Here is a 23326-nt window from a genome sequence, read left to right on the forward strand (position 1 = left end):
CTTTGGTCTATGACATATTTCATTTTTCAAATTGCTCTTATTTTGCTGCCTTTTACAGACAGAATGAATAAGGCTGTGTGATGAAAGACATTAATAGAATACTAATATTGTGAAACATGCGCAGCTCAAGTACAAAAAATGCACTGATCTTCCATAAGTCGGGAAAAAAGCTGCAATATTGAGTACTAAATGGAACTTCATGCTTGCTAAACTGATATCTCCCTACATTAAGTTACTTAAAAACATTAAAACGTCTCTTTTTGTGGTATACTTGAATATTCCTAATAAAACCCTCAGAAAATGAGATTGTAAGATACAATGTCCCTATTATTATATGATTTACTCATCAAGAAAGGTTTTTATGTCCCTTGTTATTTTAGATATGGGATCACTAGAGATTGCAGTGTACACTGTGTTCCAAATTATTATGCAAATAATAGTTCCTCATATTTTCTCTAAACTACCTACCTGAATTGCAGTCATTGTTATTTTCCAGTCATCTACTATTCTAGTATAACTGCAATGTTTTGGAACAAACTCCCTATGAAAACAGTATCTTTTAAAAAAAAAATAATAAACACTCAAAATGCATGTTCCAAATTATTATGCACAGCAAAGTTTTCAACTTTTTTATTTAATTTTGAACAAAAAAATGGTCAATTGTGAAGTTCTAAGCTTTATCGGCTTATTACAAAATGAAATCAAACAGTTTTCAAGTGAAAACTTTATTCTAGGTGATGTTACATTTGCACATAGGACCCCTTGTTTGAAAGAAGCTTCTGAACTCTCTTGTCCATTGAATTTGCAGTTTTTGGATGGTTTCTGCTTCAATTGTTTTGCATGTGGATAGAATACCCTTCCAGAGCTGTTGCTTAGATGTGAACTGCCTCCCGCCATCATAGACACTCCTTTTGATGATGCTCCAGAGGTTCTCAATGGGGTTGAGGTCAGGGGAAGATGGTGGCCACACCATAAGTTTGTCTTCTTTTATGCCCATAGCAGCCAGAGATGCAGATGTGTTTTTTGCAGCATGAGATGGTGCATTATCATGCATGAAAATGATCTTGCTGCGGAAATCACGGTTCTTCCTCATGAACCATGGCAGGAAGTGTTGTTTTAGAAACTCCACATAGATTATGGAGTTCATCTTTACCCCTTCAGGGATCATAAAGGGGCCGACAATCTCTCTCCCCATGATTCCAGCCCAAAACATTACTCCACCTCCTCCTTGTTGGCGCCTTAGCTGTGTTTTCATGGGGTGTCCATCAATCAGCCATCCTCCACTCCATCCATCTGGACCATCGAGCGTTGCACAGCACTCATCGGTGAACAAAACCGTTTGGAAGTCAGTCTTCATGTATCGTTTGGCCCACTGGAGCCGTTTCTGCTTGTGTGCAGTGTGACAGGATGGCTTACGCACAGCTGCAAACCTCTGAAGGACCCTGCATCTTATTGTTCTGGGCACGTTGGAGGCACCAGCAGCTTCTAAACTTGTCTGCTGCTATGACAAGGCATTTTTGCAGTTGCTCTTTTAATCTTACGCAATTGCCTGTTGGAAAGAGTCCTCAATTTTTGCTTATCAGCACGCACACGTGTGTGCTGGGAATCAGCTACATACTTCTTGATTGTGCGATGATCACGATGAAGTGTCTTGGCAACGTTGATTGTAGTCATGCCTTCACCTAAATACTCCACAATTTGTTGCTTCTCAGCAGCCGACACATCCTTTTTCTTTCCCATTTTGGCCAAAAATGTAAGCTGCTTAATAATGTAGAACAGCCTTCTTAAGTAGTCTTGCCTTTATTTGGACACACCTGCCAAACTAATTTGCACAGGTATCTGCAATTGCTTTCAGTGATATAAAGAGCCCTGACACACATCACCATCAATGAGTTTAAATTACAAACAAAAAAATTCTAACCTTATCACTCCTAAACTCTTTGTGCATAATAATTTGGAACACAGTGTAGGTATTATTACTTCTGAGTTGAGGATAAATCTCATGTAAGTAATAGGTTTTGTCTATAAGAACAATACTGTAGGTCCTGGTCCAAAATAAATATATTGAAGTGGGACAAAAGGAAAGACCTTTTTGCAACAACAACTCACCAAATTTTATGTTCTATGAGGAAATGTTATACATAGTAGGTTCAGACCTACCTGAGAATGGGTCTTCTGCCGGGTTGGCCAGACTTCAACTGAACTGGGGAGATGTAGGAACCAGGCTTATCTCCTAATTACAACCTTTCTGGGAAAGATGAGTGGTTCTTGTATCATACCATCTGCAGTGGTGAGGCTAGCGCCCTTGACGGCCAGTGCACTAGCCAGGGCAGTGTGAAGTGACAGTGAGGGACAAGGTTCGTTACCGCGGCAGGGGGAATGACCAGCTTAGGACTTTAGGGGAGTGCAGGGACAAACTCAGGTTGGAGCTCAGGAGGTGTTCCGTCCATCATTCCCTATTGGTAGGGCCTTCCTCTCCCCATTTCCATCCCGTTGTGTGTGTCATGCCGCCTGCTTACGGACCCCGTGGTGGGATCATGACAGGTATGTTTGGTGCAAAGCCAATACAAAGCATTACCAAAATAATGTGATACAACAGTGAACTACAGTGGAGGCAGCATTATGCTTTGGGGCTGTTCTTGGCTGCAGGAACTGGAGCTTTTGTCAAAGTGGAGGCAATTAGGAATAGTTTCAAATAACAGTCAATTTTGCACACAAAAAAAATCAGGCCTTGCTAAAAAGGTGAAGATGAATTTCACCTTTCAGCACAACAATGAACCTAAACATACAGTGGGGCAAAAAAGTATTTAGTCAGTCAGCAATAGTGCAAGTTCCACCACTTAAAAAGATGAGAGGCGTCTGTAATTTACATCATAGGTAGACCTCAACTATGGGAGACAAACTGAGAAAAAAAAATCCAGAAAATCACATTGTCTGTTTTTTTATCATTTTTTTTGCATTTTATGATGGAAAATAAGTATTTGGTCAGAAACAAACAATCAAGATTTCTGGCTCTCACAGACCTGTAACTTCTTCTTTAAGAGTCTCCTCTTTCCTCCACTCATTACCTGTAATAATGGCACCTGTTTAAACTTGTTATCAGTATAAAAAGACACCTGTGCACACCCTCAAACAGTCTGACTCCAAACTCCACTATGGTGAAGACCAAAGAGCTGTCAAAGGACACCAGAAACAAAATTGTAGCCCTGCACCAGGCTGGGAAGGCTGAATCTGCAATAGCCAACCAGCTTGGAGTGAAGAAATCAACAGTGGGAGCAATAATTAGAAAATGGAAGACATACAAGACCACTGATAATCTCCATCGATCTGGGGCTCCACGCAAAATCCCACACCGTGGGGTCAGAATGATCACAAGAACGGTGAGCAAAAATCCCAGAACCACGCGGGGGGACCTAGTGAATGAACTGCAGAGAGCTGGGACCCAGGGCCGCCATCAGGGCATTACAGCCGTGACTGGCGTAAGGGGCCCGGTGAGCAGAGGGGGCCCGCATCGGGCCCCCTCTTACCTGCTCACCGGGCCCCTACCGGCAGCCGCAGGCTGAACCGGGCCCTTAGCGGCGGCCGGCGCTGCAGCTGTACGCTATTGACATGCGGGCCCGCGCCCGCACGTCAATAGTTAACAGCCGCCAGCCGCAGCGTGCAGGTCGCCGGCGTCTGACGTCATTGTCAGTCGCCGGCGAGTGCACAGTGCAGCTGCGTGGAGAGATCAGGAGCGCGGCAGGTAAGTAGAACTTTTTTTTTTTCTATTAAGAGCGGAGAGCGGCGATCGGGGGGGGGAGGTTTGGGCAGAAGGCAGCTGGACACAGAGGGGGCAGAAGGCAGCTGGACACAGAGGGGGCAGAAGGCAGCTGGACACAGAGGGGGCAGAAGGCAGCTGGACACAGAGGGGGCAGAAGGCAGCTGGACACAGAGGGGGCAGAAGGCAGCTGGACACAGAGGGGGCAGAAGGCAGCTGGACACAGGGGGGCAGAAGGCAGCTGGACACGGGGGCAGAAGGCAGCTGGACACAGGGGGGCAGAAGGCAGCTGGACACAGAGGGGGCAGAAGGCAGCTGGACACAGAGGGGGCAGAAGGCAGCTGGACACAGGGGGGCAGTAAAGCTGGACACAGAGGGGGCAGAAGGCAGCTGGACACAGGGGGGCAGAAGGCAGCTGGACACAGAGGGGGCAGAAGGCAGCTGGACACAGGGGGGCAGAAGGCAGCTGGACACAGAGGGGGCAGAAGGCAGCTGGACACGGGGGCAGAAGGCAGCTGGACACAGAGGGGGCAGAAGGCAGCTGGACACGGGGGCAGTAAAGCTGGACACAGAGGGGGCAGAAGGCAGCTGGACACAGGGGGGCAGTAAAGCTGGACACAGAGGGGGCAGAAGGCAGCTGGACACAGGGGGGCAGAAGGCAGCTGGACACAGAGGGGGCAGAAGGCAGCTGGACACAGAGGGGGCAGAAGGCAGCTGGACACAGGGGGGCAGAAGGCAGCTGGACACAGAGGGGGCAGAAGGCAGCTGGACACAGAGGGGGCAGAAGGCAGCTGGACACAGAGGGGGCAGAAGGCAGCTGGACACAGAGGGGGCAGAAGGCAGCTGGACACAGAGGGGGCAGAAGACAGCTGGACACAGAGGGGGCAGAAGGCAGCTGGACACAGAGGGGGCAGAAGGCAGCTGGACACAGAGGGGGCAGAAGGCAGCTGGACACAGAGGGGGCAGAAGGCAGCTGGACACAGAGGGGGCAGAAGGCAGCTGGACACAGAGGGGGCAGAAGGCAGCTGGACACAGAGGGGGCAGAAGGCAGCTGGACACGGGGGCAGAAGGCAGCTGGACACAGGGGGGCAGAAGGCAGCTGGACACAGGGGGGCAGAAGGCAGCTGGACACAGGGGGGCAGTAAAGCTGGACACAGAGGGGGCAGAAGGCAGCTGGACACAGGGGGGCAGTAAAGCTGGACACAGAGGGGGCAGAAGGCAGCTGGACACAGGGGGGCAGAAGGCAGCTGGACACAGGGGGGCAGAAGGCAGCTGGACACAGGGGGGCAGAAGGCAGCTGGACACAGAGGGGGCAGAAGGCAGCTGGACACAGAGGGGGCAGAAGGCAGCTGGACACAGGGGGGCAGAAGGCAGCTGGACACAGGGGGGCAGAAGGCAGCTGGACACAGAGGGGGCAGAAGGCAGCTGGACACGGGGGCAGAAGGCAGCTGGACACAGGGGGGCAGAAGGCAGCTGGACACAGAGGGGGCAGAAGGCAGCTGGACACAGGGGGGCAGAAGGCAGCTGGACACGGGGGGGCAGAAGGCAGCTGGACATGGGGGGGCAGAAGGCTGGACACGGGGGGGCAGAAGGCTGGACACAGGGGGCAGTAAATCTGGACACAGAGGGGGCAGTAAATCTGGACACAGAGGGGGCAGTAAATCTGGACACAGAGGGGGCAGTAAATCTGGACACAGAGGGGGCAGTAAATCTGGACACAGAGGGGGCAGTAAATCTGGACACAGAGGGGGCAGTAAATCTGGACACAGAGGGGGCAGTAAAGCTGGACACGGGGGGGGGCAGAAAGCTGGACACGGGGGGGGGGCAGAAAGCTGGACACGGGGGGGGGGGCAGAAAGCTGGACAGGGGGGGGCGGGGCAGAAAGCTGGACACGGGGGGGGCAGAGAGCTGGACACATGGGGGGCAGAAAGCTGGACACATGGGGGGCAGAAAGCTGGACAGAGATGGGGCAGAGTGCTGGACAGAGATGGGGCAGAGTGCCGGACAGAGATGGGGCAGAGTGCTGGACAGAGATGGGGCAGAGTGCTGGACAGAGATGGGGCAGAGTGCTGGACAGAGATGGGGCAGAGTACTGGACAGAGATGGGGCAGAGTGCTGGGCAGAGTGCTGGACAGAGATGGGGCAGAGTGCTGGACAGAGATGGGGCAGAGTGCTGGACAGAGATGGGGCAGAGTGCTGGACAGAGATGGGGCAGAGTGCTGGACAGAGATGGGGCAGAGTGCTGGACAGAGATGGTGCAGGATTGGAAACAGATGGGGCAGGATGGATACGATGGAGACAGATGGGGCAGGATGGGGAGATCATATGGGGTAGAATGGATACTCATGAGGGCAGGATGAGAGAACATATGGCTGGAGCCTGAAATGAGACACACGGTGGCCAGGATGGCGAATATTACCATAGGGGCTAATTAAGGGATATTATTATTGCAGTGATGTATTTATTTTATTTTTTGAGTATACTGTTTTAAATGGGGGGGCGGTCCTGTTACTGTGTAGAGTGATACTATGTTGCCTTCTTCATGTGGTGTAATGTAGAAGTTGGGAAAATTAAGTAATGTGTTCTACAAGCGGAACTCGAGATAACTGTTTTATTTCCTGCAGAGACGAGTCCTGGCTGGATAAAGTGATGGCGGTCTGTGCTGGATGAAAGATGAAGGACTTCACCTAGAGACGTCACTGGTGAGTCAGTGTTACCTATACACTTACACTATACACTGTATACTATATACAGAGGTCCTGTGTACAATGTCACCAGTGATCACTGTATTATCTATACATTATATACAGAGCTCCTGTGTGTAATGTCACCAGTGATCACTGTATTACCTGTACACAGACACTGCTTACTAATTACAGATCTCCTGTGCATAATGGCACTGATGGTGATAGTATTGTGGGTTTTTTTTGTATTACTGATCAGTATTGTAGTATTCAGTCATTGTTGGTAATATGTGGTCTGGTCATGATGTGGAGGTAATATGTGGTCTGGTCATGGTGTAGCGGTATTTGTTCCTTGTATTTTATATTATTCGATCACTGTGGTGGTAATATGTCATCTGGTCATAGTGCTGTGGTATTTGTTCCTTGTATGTAGTATTATAGGTCATTTTAAAAATTGAAAAATAAATAAAAATATACCTAAATTGTATTGCATATTTTAACAAATATTTAGTAGGTTACATTAGAGTAGGGCCCGGCCAAAAGTGTCTACCTTGTTGTGGTGGCGGCTTAAAAAATCTTTTGGCCAAAACAAAAGCTGCCGGCTATATGTGTGATCTGGTGATGGGAACTGTTAATGTGTGATAGGTGAGAAGTGGAGATTTTCCAAGAGAGAGTGGTGGGACTGTGGACAGTTCGTGGGGTGGAGCCTGGAGGCGGGGCTGGGGTGGAGCCTGGGCGGAGTTTCAAGGGGGCCCCGAAAATTTTGCCAGTATGGGGCCCCGAAATTTCTAGTGGCAGCCCTGCTGGGACCAATGTAACAAGGCCTACCATAAGTAACACACTACGCCACCATGGACTCAGATCCTGCAGTGCCAGACGTGTCCCACTGCTTAAGCCAGTACATGTCCGGGCCCGTCTGAAGTTTGCTAGAGAGCATTTGGATGATCCAGAGGAGTTTTGGGAGAATGTCTTATGGTCTGATGAAACCAAACTGGAACTGTTTGGTAGAAACACAACTTGTCATGTTTGGAGGAAAAAGAATACTGAGTTGCATCCATCAAACACCATACCTACTGTAAAGCATGGTGGTGGAAACATCATGCTTTGGGGCTGTTTCTCTGCAAAGGGGCCAGGACGACTGATCCGGGTACATGAAAGAATGAATGGGGCCATGTATCGTGAGATTTTGAGTGCAAACCTCCTTCCATCAGCAAGGGCATTGAAGATGAAACGTGGCTGGGTCTTTCAACATGACAATGATCCAAAGCACACCGCCAGGGCAACGAAGGAGTGGCTTCGTAAGAAGCATTTCAAGGTCCTGGAGTGGCCTAGCCAGTCTCCAGATCTCAACCCTATAGAAAACCTTTGGAGGGAGTTGAAAGTCCGTGTTGCCAAGCGAAAAGCCAAAAACATCACTGCTCTAGAGGAGATCTGCATGGAGGAATGGGCCAACATACCAACAACAGTGTGTGGCAACCTTGTGAAGACTTACAGAAAACGTTTGACCTCTGTCATTGCCAACAAAGGATATGTTACAAAGTATTGAGATGAAATTTTGTTTCTGACCAAATACTTATTTTCCACCATAATATGCAAATAAAATGTTAAAAAAACAGACAATGTGATTTTCTGGATTTTTTTTTCTCAGTTTGTCTCCCATAGTTGAGGTCTACCTATGATGTAAATTACAGACGCCTCTCATCTTTTTAAGTGGTGGAACTTGCACTATTGCTGACTGACTAAATACTTTTTTGCCCCACTGTACCTCTAAATCAAGAAAAAAAACTAATTCACCAGAAGAAGGTCATAGGTTTGGACTGGCCCATCCAGAGCCCAGTCCTTATTTCAATTAAAATTCTGTGGGTTGACTTGAAGATGGAGCTGTACATAGGAGATGCCCTTCCAATCAGACAGATTTGGAAAGCTACTGCAAGGAAAAGTGGTAAAAGATTGCCTTTCCTAGAAGTTTCTTGCTGATAGATTAGAACGCTAAAACACTGAATGCTGTCATGCTGTAAATTCCTAAACAAAATATTAGTTTAAGAGTGCACATATTTATACAGTCTACTTTACATCAGCACAATTTTTGAAACAGGGTTTAAAGTTGACCAACGATTTCCCATTTTTTCAACAAAATGTACAAAACTGTTTTTTTAGGGACCACGTCACATTTTAAGTGACTTTGAGGGGTCTATATGATAGAAAATGCCCAAATGTGACACCATTCTAAGAACTGCACCCCTCAAAGTGCTCAAAACCACATTCAAGAAGTTTATTAAGTCTTCAGATGCTTCACAGGAACTGAAGTAACGTGGAAGGAAAAAAAAAAAAATTCACAAAAAATTTACTTTAGACCCCAACTTTTTTACTTTTTTACAAGGGTAACAGTAGAAAATGGACCCCAAAATTTGGAAACCATACCCCTTAAGGATTTTATCCAGGGGTACAGTGAGCATTTTGAACTCACAGGTACGACACAGAATTTGATAACATTAGGTTGTCATATTGAATATGTCATCAGTTTGCAGCGGGTGCTCAGGTATGCACTCAATATCGTGGGTACTCAAGTGACATACTTAAGTTCCTGCCCAGCATGCTTCATGGCAGTTAGACACCCCCAAAAAAATGCAAGGATCCGCGATACTCCATGCATACCCAAGCACCTGATGCAAACTCTAGTAGCGAGCACTTGCGCTCAACACTTGCCATATCGTCATTTTTTTACCTTTGAAAAAAAAAAACCCAAGTCTAACCCCAACCCTAAAACAATCCTAAACCCAACCCTAACCCGACACTAACCCAATCCTAACCGCAACCCTAACCCTAAGTGCAAGGAATATTTTATATTTTTCTATTTAACTAAGGTGGTGACAAAGGAGGATGTAATTGATAATTTTTTTAAAATTTTGGTCACTGCAATTGGGTCTATCACAGTAATCAAAGGGAACCAATAGGAAAAATGGCACCAGACATTTTTTTTCCAGGAAGATGATACCAGGCCGGCGATTCAGGAGGGCCTGGGGATGGTGGAGGTACCAGGGGGCCTCAGAGGGCATCATTCCTCATGTATATCATATCAGAAGAGAGAGAAATAATTGAAACAGCGGGCACACTTTTTTTTTTGTGATCACCGTTATTCACTGAATAATGGCGATCACATGATCGGGCACCAAAAAATCTGGCCCTGGTCACGTTCTCTGTGGTCTCAGGTACCCCCGGTAGCCGAGACCCCAGAGATTTTCCGACTTTGGGGAGCGCTACAGTCTTATTCCCTATAGCCGTTTTAAAACGGTGTTGAAGCAATAACTACCCTTCGTGGCTGCCATTGTGTATCAACGATCACTAAGATGTTAACAGAGGTGTGCTGACTTTTTACATTCACTATATATACAATAGTTAGGGACCATCCAAAAGATGTTCAAATTCGCATGAAACCGCTGATTTCAGGAAATTCGACTCAAACTCAATCCTCCGCGGATCGATCTGTGCATCTCTAATTTTAAACAAATATTCATACTATTGGTCTGATAATACTTGGACAGTTTATGATTATTCATGGTCAATATATGGCTATCATTATGGCTACTACACAAAGTTATGTTGTCATGTCAAAGTTAGCATACTAAAAAGAATCTCCCTCATCTGTGGTAAATGGCTAACAGTCTGTAAACCGATATTCTGATGTATGGCATGACAGACGGCTTTAAATCTAATTTTCTCCTTCATTCCCCACTTTAGTTACATCTAGTGATGAGCAAATATACTCGTTACTCGAGATTTCCTGGTTGCTAGGGAACCCCCACATGTACTTATGCTGGCTAGCAGATGTAAATCATTCAGCTGCAAGAAAAACTAAATCTCTGAGCACTAAAAAAATACTCGGAGGACCCCCGAGCGTGCTCTGGAAATCTCGAGTAACGAGTATATTCGCTCTTCACTAGTTACATCCCAAAACCCGTACTGACACTCATACATAACATAAACTGACACCAATAGATGGATAGAATCTGTCATTTCATCCTGATCCATTCAGTAGATTATATCTTCCTCATCCATCAAGCAGAGTCCAAACTCCTGATCTTTAGGGCTCTCTTAGATGAGATTATATGGATGTGTGTTGTCAGAGTTTAAACCGGATATCTCACGGACAGCATACTGACCAAAGTTATTCAATAGGGCTGTTCAGATGACAGCATTTTCTCAGTGTCCATGTGAAAAAAAAAATTGCAGTATGCACTATTCCCTTCCGTATATTGGATGAGACTCACCCAATCAACCTGTCGACCTGCAAAAAAAAAAAAAATGGATCTCATGCGCATCATCCATATAGCATCCAATATTTATGGCTCTGTATAGAAATGACACAGAGAACTGGGTATTGTCCCAGGAATTTGTTAGGTGAAACAAATCCTGACGTGAGATTTAAATGTCTACAGAAGCCATGATAACGCCACTGGATGTCAAGCAACTGATCGTTTTGGTCAAGGACAGGCGTGTTTCATGGGATGTCCGTGACCCCTTCTGCTCCAACAAGCACAAGAAGGAAACTGGGCCAACATTTGTCAGGGCGTTTACTCTGAATACGTCCCTAAAAAATCCATGATATACAAGTTATTGATCTGTGCCATCCTAGGAGCTGCTTGCAGAAAAATATCAAATTTTTTATATGTCCTGTTTTTTTATCTTTATGACCCTAAAAAATGTTTCAATTGTAGATGTGTACTTATTTTTTTTCAATTTCCATATACAGATGATTATGTTAGAAATGTTGGTGCAGCTTTTATGATCAGTATCAGCTAGATAAGCAACAACATGGCAAGAGTGGCTCTGAACCACCAAAAAAAAAACAAAAGAGGTCATACACGTACATGCAGCAGCTTCATTTCCTTTTGCAGGTTATGGGGCTGGGTGTAATGTTCTTTCCATTATTATATGGTATTATAACATGTTATTTTATATTTTGTTTTAAATTTCAGTCTAATAAGTGACGCATCCCTAAAATCTGTGTCTCAGGTGCTACCTCATGCTGTTCTCAGATTCTATAGCAAAAATCCGCTGACAGATGCCCTTTAAAGATGCCGTGGGGAGATACCTTTAGGCTTTTGGTCTTGGGCTCCACATTCAGGCTTTTTCATGCAGTTTTTGAAGTCAGAAGCAGAAACAGATGATAAATAGAGAGAATCTGTAAAGAAAAGACATCTCGGTCTTTTGAATCTACTTTTGGCTTCAAAAACTGCATCAAAAACCTGAGTGTGTGAATGTAGCCTAATTACGGTAACTGTAAATAAATACAACAAAAGATAAAAAGTAAAACCAGATCACTGTGACAACATTTTATTTTGGTGGAATGATACAGAAACATTATTTCAACATTTCAAATTTACAATTAGAACACAAGCCAATATTTACAATTCATCTGTAACTTTTAGACTATCCAAAATAAGAAAATATAGGAGTATAAGAAAGTCAATTAAAATAAAGACTTAATTAAATATGTATATTTTTTATCCAGTGTAAGTAAATCCTTTCTCGAATATTCACATAGTATGATAGTTCATTTCTAACTATTTCTTATCTGCGCTATTACGTTTCATATGACATTTGATTATAGCATAATCACAGAAATACTACAGGCTTACAAATACCTGGCTCTTAGGGCCCGTGCACATGGACGATTTTCTCAGACCTGTGCTATCCATGGTTTTCATGGATAGCACTCGTACCTATGATATTCCACGGGACTGTGCGAGTGGTCCGTGAGTAAAATCGGAGACATGTCTGAGTTTGAGCCCAGTGTCGGATCAATATTGGCAATGCAATTTTATGGGTCTTTGAAAAAAGTATAATTTTCAGAGTAGCAGAATGGAGAAGGTGGAGAAACTTTGCTTTTTTTCTCCATGTCCAAGAAACGCTGATGTCACGTTTATCGAACTCTGATCAAACTCTGATCAGGATAACTGAACAGTGTGACCCAAACCCTTATAATTGTAGATTTTATCAGATTATTTTTATTGAATTTTTCAAAAATTTTACATTCAAAACAGTTAACTGAAATATAAGTAGAACAGGGGAATAACTGGGTAAATGGAAGTTGATGGAAAGGGAGTGAGAGGGGGAAAGGGAAGCAAACGATCTTTATTGGGAAGGGAAGAGGAAATTGTAGATTTCAATACAATGTAAAAGAACAACTTAATACAGCACAATGTAAAGAAACAAGATGTGGCACAAATTGTAAACAAATGTCAATTTTCTTGGTCACCATCATATCTGACAATGCAATATGGAGAAACAATAAGCTGAACAGTTTGCTAAACTCATGCAAAGTGTAACACTGCATCGCTCAGTAATGAGGACATACAGTGTATTGCCTAAATTCCGACTTATCGTCATAGCAAACAGAATTGAAACTTATGATTACACTTCCTTCTATGCTTAAATAACAACTTTGTGGTCTGCACTAACCTCCATAAACTTAAAATTGAAATCTATGACTACCTGAATTAGGCTATGGCCACATGGTCCGGATGCATATTACCATTACCATAGGAGGACCATTGTAGGGTGAAATCTCTGGCAAATCCACAACAAATTCAGATGAATCTGGTGAGGTTTCTGTTCCGGGTTTCAAACTGATTTTGTTCACAAAATTTACTACCCATGTGGATTTAAGGTTTTAGTCGCAATCAGCAGCCAGAAGTGGGCGGCTTTACAAATCTGTCAGGTATTCTAATCGGTTGTTTAAAAGCCATTAGTAAATGATTCTTAATAGTGGCACAATATTGAGGATCAATCTGCAAAACCGGGCACCCTATAAATAGTCAATTAGAAAACCGAGCCAATTTGCATGGCCGCTCAATTGTTATTTGTATTGCGACCACTTATATCAGACTATACCTTCTGAACTTTGGCCAGTTTGATATTTGTGAGCACTTCTGCATATGTCTATATTGTGGCAAGCAAAAGCTATGACATCAGCTATGACCTCGAACAAGTATTGGTTGCTGCTGGTCAATCTGGAAAAGGTTAATAGAAATCAATCAATTGGAGAATGATGTTCGAAATCAAAATTGTGAAGTGAGGCAGCCTGCTAATGAATGGAAAGCCTTTCAGATAGTTGTTCAAGATTTGGTGTTGAACTGTGAAAAAGCCCCTTCTCTCATCACGGTCTAGTCTGGCTTGGACAGAATGTGACTACTACAATTGGTGGGGGCCACAGCAGAATGGGGAGAAGGTCCTGTAAGGGACTATGTATTTTTTTTTCTTTTTTCTTTCCAGACCACTATGAGCCTATTTTTAAAATAGATACCTTAAGTGGAGGACAACTCCTTTAAGGTGGGTCAAAAATTAGAAATGCAGCAGGCAATCCTACACATATCTTCAAATAAACCTGAGCCACTAAAAGATAAAAGGTATAGAAAAGGCTAAACATAAATATTTGCTCGGTTTTTTTTCATTCTGATTCCTTGGTGGTGTTTTTTTTTAATTTTTTTAAATCACCACATTTTAAAACCTGTTTTGTTGCCAGAGGTTATATATTCCTTATGTAGAAGTTAGTGATAACAATTGTGATTAAAGGCCCCGTCACACTTAGCGACGCTAAAGCGATCCCGACAACGATACGACCTGTCAGGGATCGTTGCTGCGTCGCTATGTGGTCGCTGGTGAGATGTCAAACTGTGAGATCTCCCCAACGACGCAGCAGCGATGCGGCGACCTGTAGCGACCTGTAGAACGATGTCACATGGCAGCTATTTCATGACGATTCAGACCTCAATGAGGGACGTCCTGTCAACAAGGTCGTTGGTAAGGTGTCAAACACAGCGATGTGTGCTACCCAGCGGGACCTCAACGATCAAAAAAAGGTCCAGGCCATTCCGACACGACCAGCGATCTCACAGCAGGGGCCTGGTCGCTGCTACGTGTCACACAAAGCGAGATCGCTACTGAGGTTGCTGTTGCGTCACAAATCTTGTGACTCAGCAGCGATCTCGCTTTGTGTGACGGGGGCTTTAGGCCCGAATGAATACAGAACTGACAGGTGGGGGACTTTTTCCTTTTCAACGACAGTGTATGTCTTTATAGAAATACTGAACAATCAAAATCAAGCTATAATGATTTGTCTGAGATTTTCCTAGTACAAATGATTGAAACAAACAGATTATGTAGAGAAAATAATAGCCTGGGTCCTAAAAGTAGAAATCTAACGGTAAGAATAGATAATTTCTGTACACACATCTCATTTGTGCTTATTTCCGTTTCCAGCTCTACTAATTGCTTAGCAAAACTATAAAAGGAAATATATAAGTACATCGCTGCCACAACCTTTCTGCTTCATTGTTTTTTGCACTAATTGTGTGTGATGACGGCCATTTTCCTGGTCTATACCTCTCTGTAAAGAACAAGCTGCATCCAATAGATAACACAAGAGGGTGGAGGCAGCATTTGTGTTACAGAGACACCAACTTCACAAACGTCACATGGCAGACGCTAGATCCCTGTTAGGAATTTTGTACTGGAATCCAGAAACTTCAAGTTACGTCTATGGAAGGCAGAGGCAATATCGGGTTATTACAATCCATAGCTATGAGAGAGCTGAATAAACCCATAGGAGGCCTAGGTTTATGGCACTTCCACCAACATTATAATCCTACAAGAACAAGGAAGCTTATCTAATATATAAAGCTGAATGTGTGTGTGTATGTATGTATGTATGTATGTATGTATGTCCGGGATTGGCATCTGTACCGTCGCAGCTACAGCCACAACATTTTGCACAGTCACACGTCTGGACCCTGAGAGCGTCATAGGCTATGTTGTGAGGCGAAATTTTAACCCCGCGCTTTCCAATTCACAAAACAATTTTGCCCCTATCTACATAATGGGGAAAAAGTGAAAGGAAAAGTGTTGGAGGCAAATTGACAGCTGCCAGATGTGAACAAGGGGGACTTAAAGTGTGAGAGCGATGGCGCCAAAGAGTATATACTGTACAGTTGCTAAGGTGGGGCCCCGACATGGGGTACTCACCACACACGGGGATATGAACACACACACAAAATGTGCCACACACTACCACGTGCTTGAGCACATATACCACCCTCAGCACACATTTCACCACACATACACCAACCTCGCCACATAAAAGTCGAAACACAAAAGTCGCCACTCAAAACTCGCCACGCACAAAACTCGCCACATGCAAAACTAGGCTCACGCAAAACTCGCCACACGTGCAAAACTCACCTCATGGAAAACTCGCCACACGCAAAACTTGCACATGCGGAAAAATTGCCACATGCACAAAAGTTGCAACACATGCAAAAAGTGCCTCACACAAAACTTGCACATACTCAAAACGCACCACACATAAAACTCGCCACGTGCAAACTAGCCATGAGCAAAACTTGCTGCATACCACTTGCTACACTAACCTGTCACATGCAACTCGACACACAAAAAGTTGCTACACGCATGTTGCCACACAAAACTCATCACACAAAAGTCGCTACATGCATGTCGCCACACGCAACTCAACACACACAACTTGACACATGAAACTCGCCCTAAAACACACACACAAGTCTGGTATTATCCTTCAAAAATAAAAATCTGATTAATAAGCAGACAAACTACAAAAGCAACAAATGTATCATATAGGAAATACGGCAGCTGTCAGTCACATGACCTGTCTATTATGTGTGTGTGTGAGCTAATATATACTGCCAGGGGGAGGGCTTCCTGTTGGCTGGGGATTTATCAGGCTGCCAATTTAGCTTACAAATACTGAGGTAAAAATACTGACCGAATAACGTGTGAAAGCAGTCTAATACAGGAGGAGATGACATACAGGTACATACTAAATACAGGGGAGATGACACAGGTATATACTATATACAGGGGAGATGACACAGGTATATACTATATACAGGAGGAGATGAAACACAGATATATACTATATATAGGAGAGATGACACATGTATATACTATATACTATATACAGGAGGAGATGACACACACATATATATATATATATATATATATATATACACAGGAGGAGATGACATACAGGTATATACTATATACAGGGGAGATGACAGATATATACTATATACAGGAGAGATGACACAATTATATACTATATACAGGAGGAGATGACACAGGCATATACTATATACAGGAGATGACACAGGTATATACTATATACAGGAGGAGATGACATACAGGTATACAGTATGCTATATACAGGAGGAGATGACACACTGGTATATACTATATACAGGGGATATGACATACAGGTACATACTATATACAGGGGAGATGACACAGGTATATACTATATACAGGGGAGATGACATACAGGTACATACTATATTCCGGGTGAGATGACATACAGGTACATACTATATACAGGGGAGATGACACAGGTATATACTATATACAGGAGGAGATGACACAGATATATACTATATACAGGAGGAGATGACACACTGGTATATACTATATACAGAGGAGATGACATACAGGTACATACTATATACAGGGGAGATGACACAGGTATATACTATATACAGGGGAGATGACACAGGTATATACTATATACAGGGGAGATGACACAGGTATATACAATATGCAGGAGAGATGACACAGGTATATACTATATACAGGAGGAGATGACATACAGGTACATACTATATACAGGAGGAGATGATACACAGATATATACTATATACAGGAGGAGATGACACAGGTATATACAGGAGGAGATGACACACGTATATACTATATACAGGGGAGATGACACGTATATACTATATACAGGAGGAGATGACACACAGATATATACTATATACAGGAGGAGATGACACACTGGTATATACTATATACAGAGGAGATGACATACAGGTACATACTATATACAGGGGAGATGAAACAGGTATATACTATATACAGGGGAGATGACACACGTATATACTATATACAGGAGGAGATGACATACAGCAGGTATATACTATATACAGGAGAAATGACATACAGGTATATACTATATACAGGAGATGACATACAGGTATATACTATCTATAGGAGGAGATTACATACAGGTATATAGTATATACAGAAGAGATGACATACAGGTATATACTATATGCAGGAGGAGATGACATATAGGTATATACAATATACCGGAGGAGATGACATACAGCAGGTATATACTATTTACAGGGGAGATGACATACGGGTATATACTATATACAGGAGATGACATACAGGTGTATACTATATATAAGGGAGATGACAAACATGTATATACTGAGGTGAAAATGAGGGGTGTGAGGTGAAAATGAAAAGGTGTGAGTGCAAAATGAGAGGAGTGAGGGAAAATAGTGGAGTGATCGGAAAATGACAGATGTGAGGTCGAAATGACAAGTGTTAGGGGGAATGAGAGGAGTGAGGGGGAAAATAAGAGGAGTGAGGGGGAAAATGAGAGGTGTAAGGGAGAAAATGAGAGGTGTAAGGGAGAAAATGAGAGATGTGAGGGGGAAAATAAGAGAAGTGAGGTGCTATAACTAACCACAGATATTTACTATGCCCAGGCAAGGCCGGGCTCTTCAGCTTTTGCCAAATAAAATACAAACTTTATTGAAACGTATATTAAACAAGTAAAATTTAGCGGAGATACAAATGCAAAATTGAGCTATATTAATGAGGTGTATACCAATTGTAATACTTTTGGGTGGATGTCCATGCTCGGTCATTAGATTTTGAGCTTTTTGGTCTCTTTTACATATATTCAAATTATTCCAGACTCAGTAGTTCTTGTGAGTCCGCTCACTACTTTCAGGGTATGTAACTCCTCTCCTTGTTGACACACTGTATTTACACTACTCAACTATTAGTCTCTATATAACTTCATTTCACATCTAAGTGCACAGGTTTAGAATGACTCTTTGTATTTGGACACTGGTCCTATTATAATTAGTATACACCCCATGAATGTAGCTTAATTTTGCATTTGTATCCCTGCTAAATTTTCCTTGTTTAAAGTACGTCTCAATAAAGTTTGCATTATTTTATTTGGCATAAGCTTCCTTGTCCTTTTAGGATTATAACTTATGAGTAGTGATGAGCGAGTATACTCGTTGCTCGAGATTTCCCGGGTGACCTCCTAGTATTTATGACTGCTCGGAGATTTAGTTTTCATCACGGCAGCTGAATGATTTACAGCTACTAGCCAGGCTGAGTACATGTGGGGGTTGCCTGGTTGCTAGGGAATCCCCACATGTACTTAGGCTGGCTACCAGCTATAAATCAAGCAGCTGAGTCAACAAAAACGAAATCTCCAAGCAGTCAAATACTCAGAGGTCACCCTAGCGTGCTCAGGAAATCTCGAGCAACAAGTACACTCGCTCATCACTACTTATGAGACAGCTGTTGGCCAAACACTTGATTGGCCAACACTGTCTGTTGTGACTTACTCATTTTAAATGGAAAGAGGGGAGAAAGTCTCTACCAGACTCTTTTTGCCACTGGCTTATCTCCTCTCAAATCAAATCTGGCTTTTAGAAATTGGTAAATGTAACCACCCAGTTTAAAACATGTTATTTTTTTCAATAGAGGGTAACTTTAAAAGGGTTCTCCACTACTTGGAGAATTGATATTCAAATGTCCAAGTCCCACAAGTAAAACAAGAAAAACCTATATTCACCTTTCTCAATTTCACCATGTCAGTGATGTCGGCATCGGGTCTCCTGATACTTGTGTGACATTATGTCCATTGAATACTGCAGCCAAACAGTGATTGCTAACCAACTGCAGAATGTACTATTTTATCGGAACGGATGTATGCTCTGATGGAATATTGATTAGCAGCTGCCGATTAGTGACTGCTGATTGGCTGCAGTACTCCCATGATATAAAAATGTCACGTGAGTGTCGGGAGACCCAACGTGGACATCAGTCCCGGAGGTGTGTAAATTTTTCTTATTTTACTTAGGGAGCTCGCATTTAAGACGCTCTTGTCCAAGTAGTGGAGAACCCCTCTCATCATTATAATTGACATACTCTTTAGTTTTCTAGATTGTGTCATACAGTATCTGTTGGAATTTTGAAAAAGACCATCCAAAAACCTTCATACCAATACTAGTGTCAAATGCCAGGTATGGCAAGATATTGGAGGTGTATGTCAGAAGAGTAAACCTCAGAATGCTCGAATGCTGTGTGCATAGAGCCTTAAAAGATAATTTACATTGTGTGGTCGCCCCAGACTTGGCACATAGTTCTAGGAAAGCATACGAGATATCACAGGAAAATTAGTTTCTATTTGTATGGAATATCCAAAAAGAGGAAAAAAGATGTGGTGCTATCTAACCATAGTAAGTTTATGTCAAGTTGTAAAAGGGGAGTTGTAAAAGAACCTACCTGATATAGTTGTCCTGCCTGAGGCACACGTCTCGTTTTGGTTTGGATTCAAAAGTGATAGACTACAGCTATTCCCAGAGAGACAGGGGAAACCGCTTCCGGGAGTTTCCCACAGTGGAAGTATCAGAAATGGATACCAGGATCAGAGATGCCTTCTGTTGCCACAATTGAATCACGGACTATGCCTTTTTGATTGAACATAACAGATAAAATCTGTAAAATCACCAAACTTGGGTGTGTTCTTGGCGGATTGTATGTACAGCAACAGATTTTACCTGTTCAATCAAAAAGACATCGTCCGTGATTCAATCGTTGCAACAGGAATATTAGGTTGTAACTTGTCATTTTTACAAGGAATTATTGAGCATTTCACGAATTGAATAATTTCCTTTCGAAATCTTGATTGTGTACAAGCATAAAGGTACATGTTGACTGCGGAGTTGGTAAGGTCAAGCATGGTACCAATGTCTGCAGCAATGTTAATGCTTTTGCCGTAGTCTCCTCTGTCTATATCATAGTGCATTGTTTTGATAACGATCTGAGTAACAAATCGTGTGGTGCACAGGTAGCAAAAGGTCATGGAAATGGTCACTAATAGCACCATTGATTTTAGCCGCTGAGTCTTCACCATAATAAATGCCGAAAAACTCTTGCGGTTTCGCTGCATTTCACTGTGCACTTTGTTACTTTGGCAGATCTGCCTTAAAATAAACCCATTGAGAGTAAAGATGACAATGAATGGTATGATGTATACAAGGGTGTACTGAAACCATACCAAACAATCCACGTAGAGTTTTGACAGCTGAGCGTTGTAAACACAAACATATCCATTAGTTCCATTAAGTGGCTTTGACTCATTTGACCAAAAATAGGGAATAGACAACAGGTGGCAACAGATAAAGACTGCTGTTATTAGGTAGAGTGCGTATCTTCTAGTGCAAATCTTGGGTCTGACACCAACAGCTCGGATTGCAACAAATCGTTCAATGGTGAAGAAAACAACTAGCCAGACGGAAGTGTTGTAAGCGCCATAGCTTAGGACATCTCGTATCATGCACCAAGGATTTCGATTCCAGAAGGGCTGTAAAGTGTAGTACTTTAATATTACCTCAAGAATGACAATCTGGACAAGGACCATTGTGTCAGCCACAGCGATTGCCATCATGTAACAACGACAAGAGGGTGAAAGTCCACAATTTCTTCTCCAGAAAATGAAAATAGTTAGTAGGTTTGCTGCAAAATTCAAAAGCAAAAATATAATAATGGAAACTAAGACAATGAGGTACATTTATTAAAAGAACTAAAAAAAAGTTGACCCACTTTTTGGGACTCGGCCATCAAAAGGGCAAGGCTTAACAGAAAGAGGACATGTTTTGCGGACAGGTTTAAAATATGACAAAATGGGTCTAAAGGTTTGCAAAATTTCTCATCCAACAAGAGCAACTATGATAAATTTGGTGTGTTTTCAGACTTTCTAATAAGCTTAATAAATCTGCCACACAATATCTTTAAAAGAGAACAATTGTTATTATACAGTATATATTCTTTAGACCAGGGTGTACAACTTATGGCCACGGGCAACATGATTGTCAGTGTCTGGTGGATGCTCACATGCATTTTCCATGTCAGTAAGTGGACTGGAGAACGGATGGCTAAGTATTAATAGTGCACTGTGCTAGGATCCGCACGGTGGCGCAGTGGGCAGCATGGTGGCGCAGTGGTTAGCACAGCAGCCTTGCAGCGCTGGGGTCCTGGGTTCTAATCCCACTCAGGACAACATCTGCAAAGAGTTTGTATGTTCTCTCCGTGTTTGCGTGGGTTTCCTCCGGGCACTCCGGTTTCCTCCCACATTCCAAAGACATACTGATAGGGATTCCAGATTGTGAGCCCCATCGGGGACAGTGATGATAATGTGTGCAAACTGTAAAGCGCTGCGGAATATGTTAGCGCTATATAAAAATAAAGATTATTATTATTATTATTATTATATTATGGCGGAATGACTTGTGTGGACGTAGACGAGTTGGAGAAGGGGCCATGCACAAGTGCTGCTACATTCATGGTAGTTTAGGGAACCACTGGAATTTCTTGCATAAATTAGAATAAAGAAAGCAGCATTCAATATCTCTTCCTTTCTGAATTACAAGTGGAGGAGAATGGGACCACTATCTCCCTAATGGATGGGTGTCCTAAAAATGGGACCAGCAATCTGATATTTATGGCATGTACTATTGATATGCCAATCAACTCTCATAAGGTAATGCCTATGTTTTATTACAAATCTGGGGGTTAGTTCAATCTATGAAAAGGAAGAGATTGGGTACTTTTTCTTTAAACTAGGTGCTAATGTTCGGTTTACCCGGTTGATCAATTAAATATGAGTGTTATCAGGATGCAGCTTTATGGCATCAAATCCTGGCCACCAATATACTGTGGGCATTCAAAAAAGTTTGGACACCCCCGGTCAAAATTATTGTTATTGTGAGCAGTTAAGCAAGTTGAAGATGAAATGATCCCCAAAAAGGAAGAATAGATGAAAATCCCTCTAACAATAATTGAAAGACTCTTGTTTGGCTAAAAAAAAGTGCTTGCAAACTTTCAAAAGTGGGTGATACTGGGTACTAACCATGCAGGGTGCACAAACTTTTGCATCAGCCTGTTTTCCTTTTTGTAGTTTTTAAAATGTATCAGATGAAAATATATTTATTTTGCCTAAAATACAAAGGAAATGTGTAATTTTTAACATTAGGCTTTTTAGAGGTCATTTCATCTTCAACTTGCTTAACTGTCCACAATTACAATAATTTTGACCAAGGGTGTCCAAACTTTTATATGCCATTGTAAGGACCAAACTCAGGTGATGAAATTTTGTCTGGGATTTATGACCAAAATTTGGGCAAAGAAACGTGCCGCTTGAGTGAAATGGCCATTCTTGCACCTGTTAGAATAAATCCCCCGAATGCTAGCCTCAGTTTTGTATATGACACTAAGATAATTGAATACTTTACTGCTAGTTTCATCCGCGGTCTCTACCTGAGGCTGCAGTTATATGACAACATATGTCACGCGGGAAAAAACCTCTGGGTAACAGATGATCAACTGTTCATGTTGTGACGCTACATTAGAATTGCGATTTTGCATCAAAGAAATGGAGAATCACAGACAAGCTGCAGTCACGTGTCTTGCCTTGAAGTTTATGGCAAATAAGTTTCAAGCAATTTGTGACCAGCAGCCGAAAATACAACACACTTGGACACGTGTCGCAGTTGCTGTAGGTTGCAATGCGACGCTATAGGAAATCATTAAAGGCAATGTCGCGATGCAACACCATGATGTTGTGAGACATGTCGCCATATAGCCCCAGCCTCAAAACTCATCCTCAATACATGAGCAACCAAGGTCCAGTAAAGTACAAATAACCTAATTAGTGATCCAAAATAGTAGTAGGTCCAAACCAGCCTGGCAAAAATCA

Source organism: Ranitomeya imitator, chromosome 3, assembly GCF_032444005.1.
Source record: "Ranitomeya imitator isolate aRanImi1 chromosome 3, aRanImi1.pri, whole genome shotgun sequence".
In the NCBI taxonomy this organism is placed as follows: Eukaryota; Metazoa; Chordata; class Amphibia; order Anura; family Dendrobatidae; genus Ranitomeya; species Ranitomeya imitator.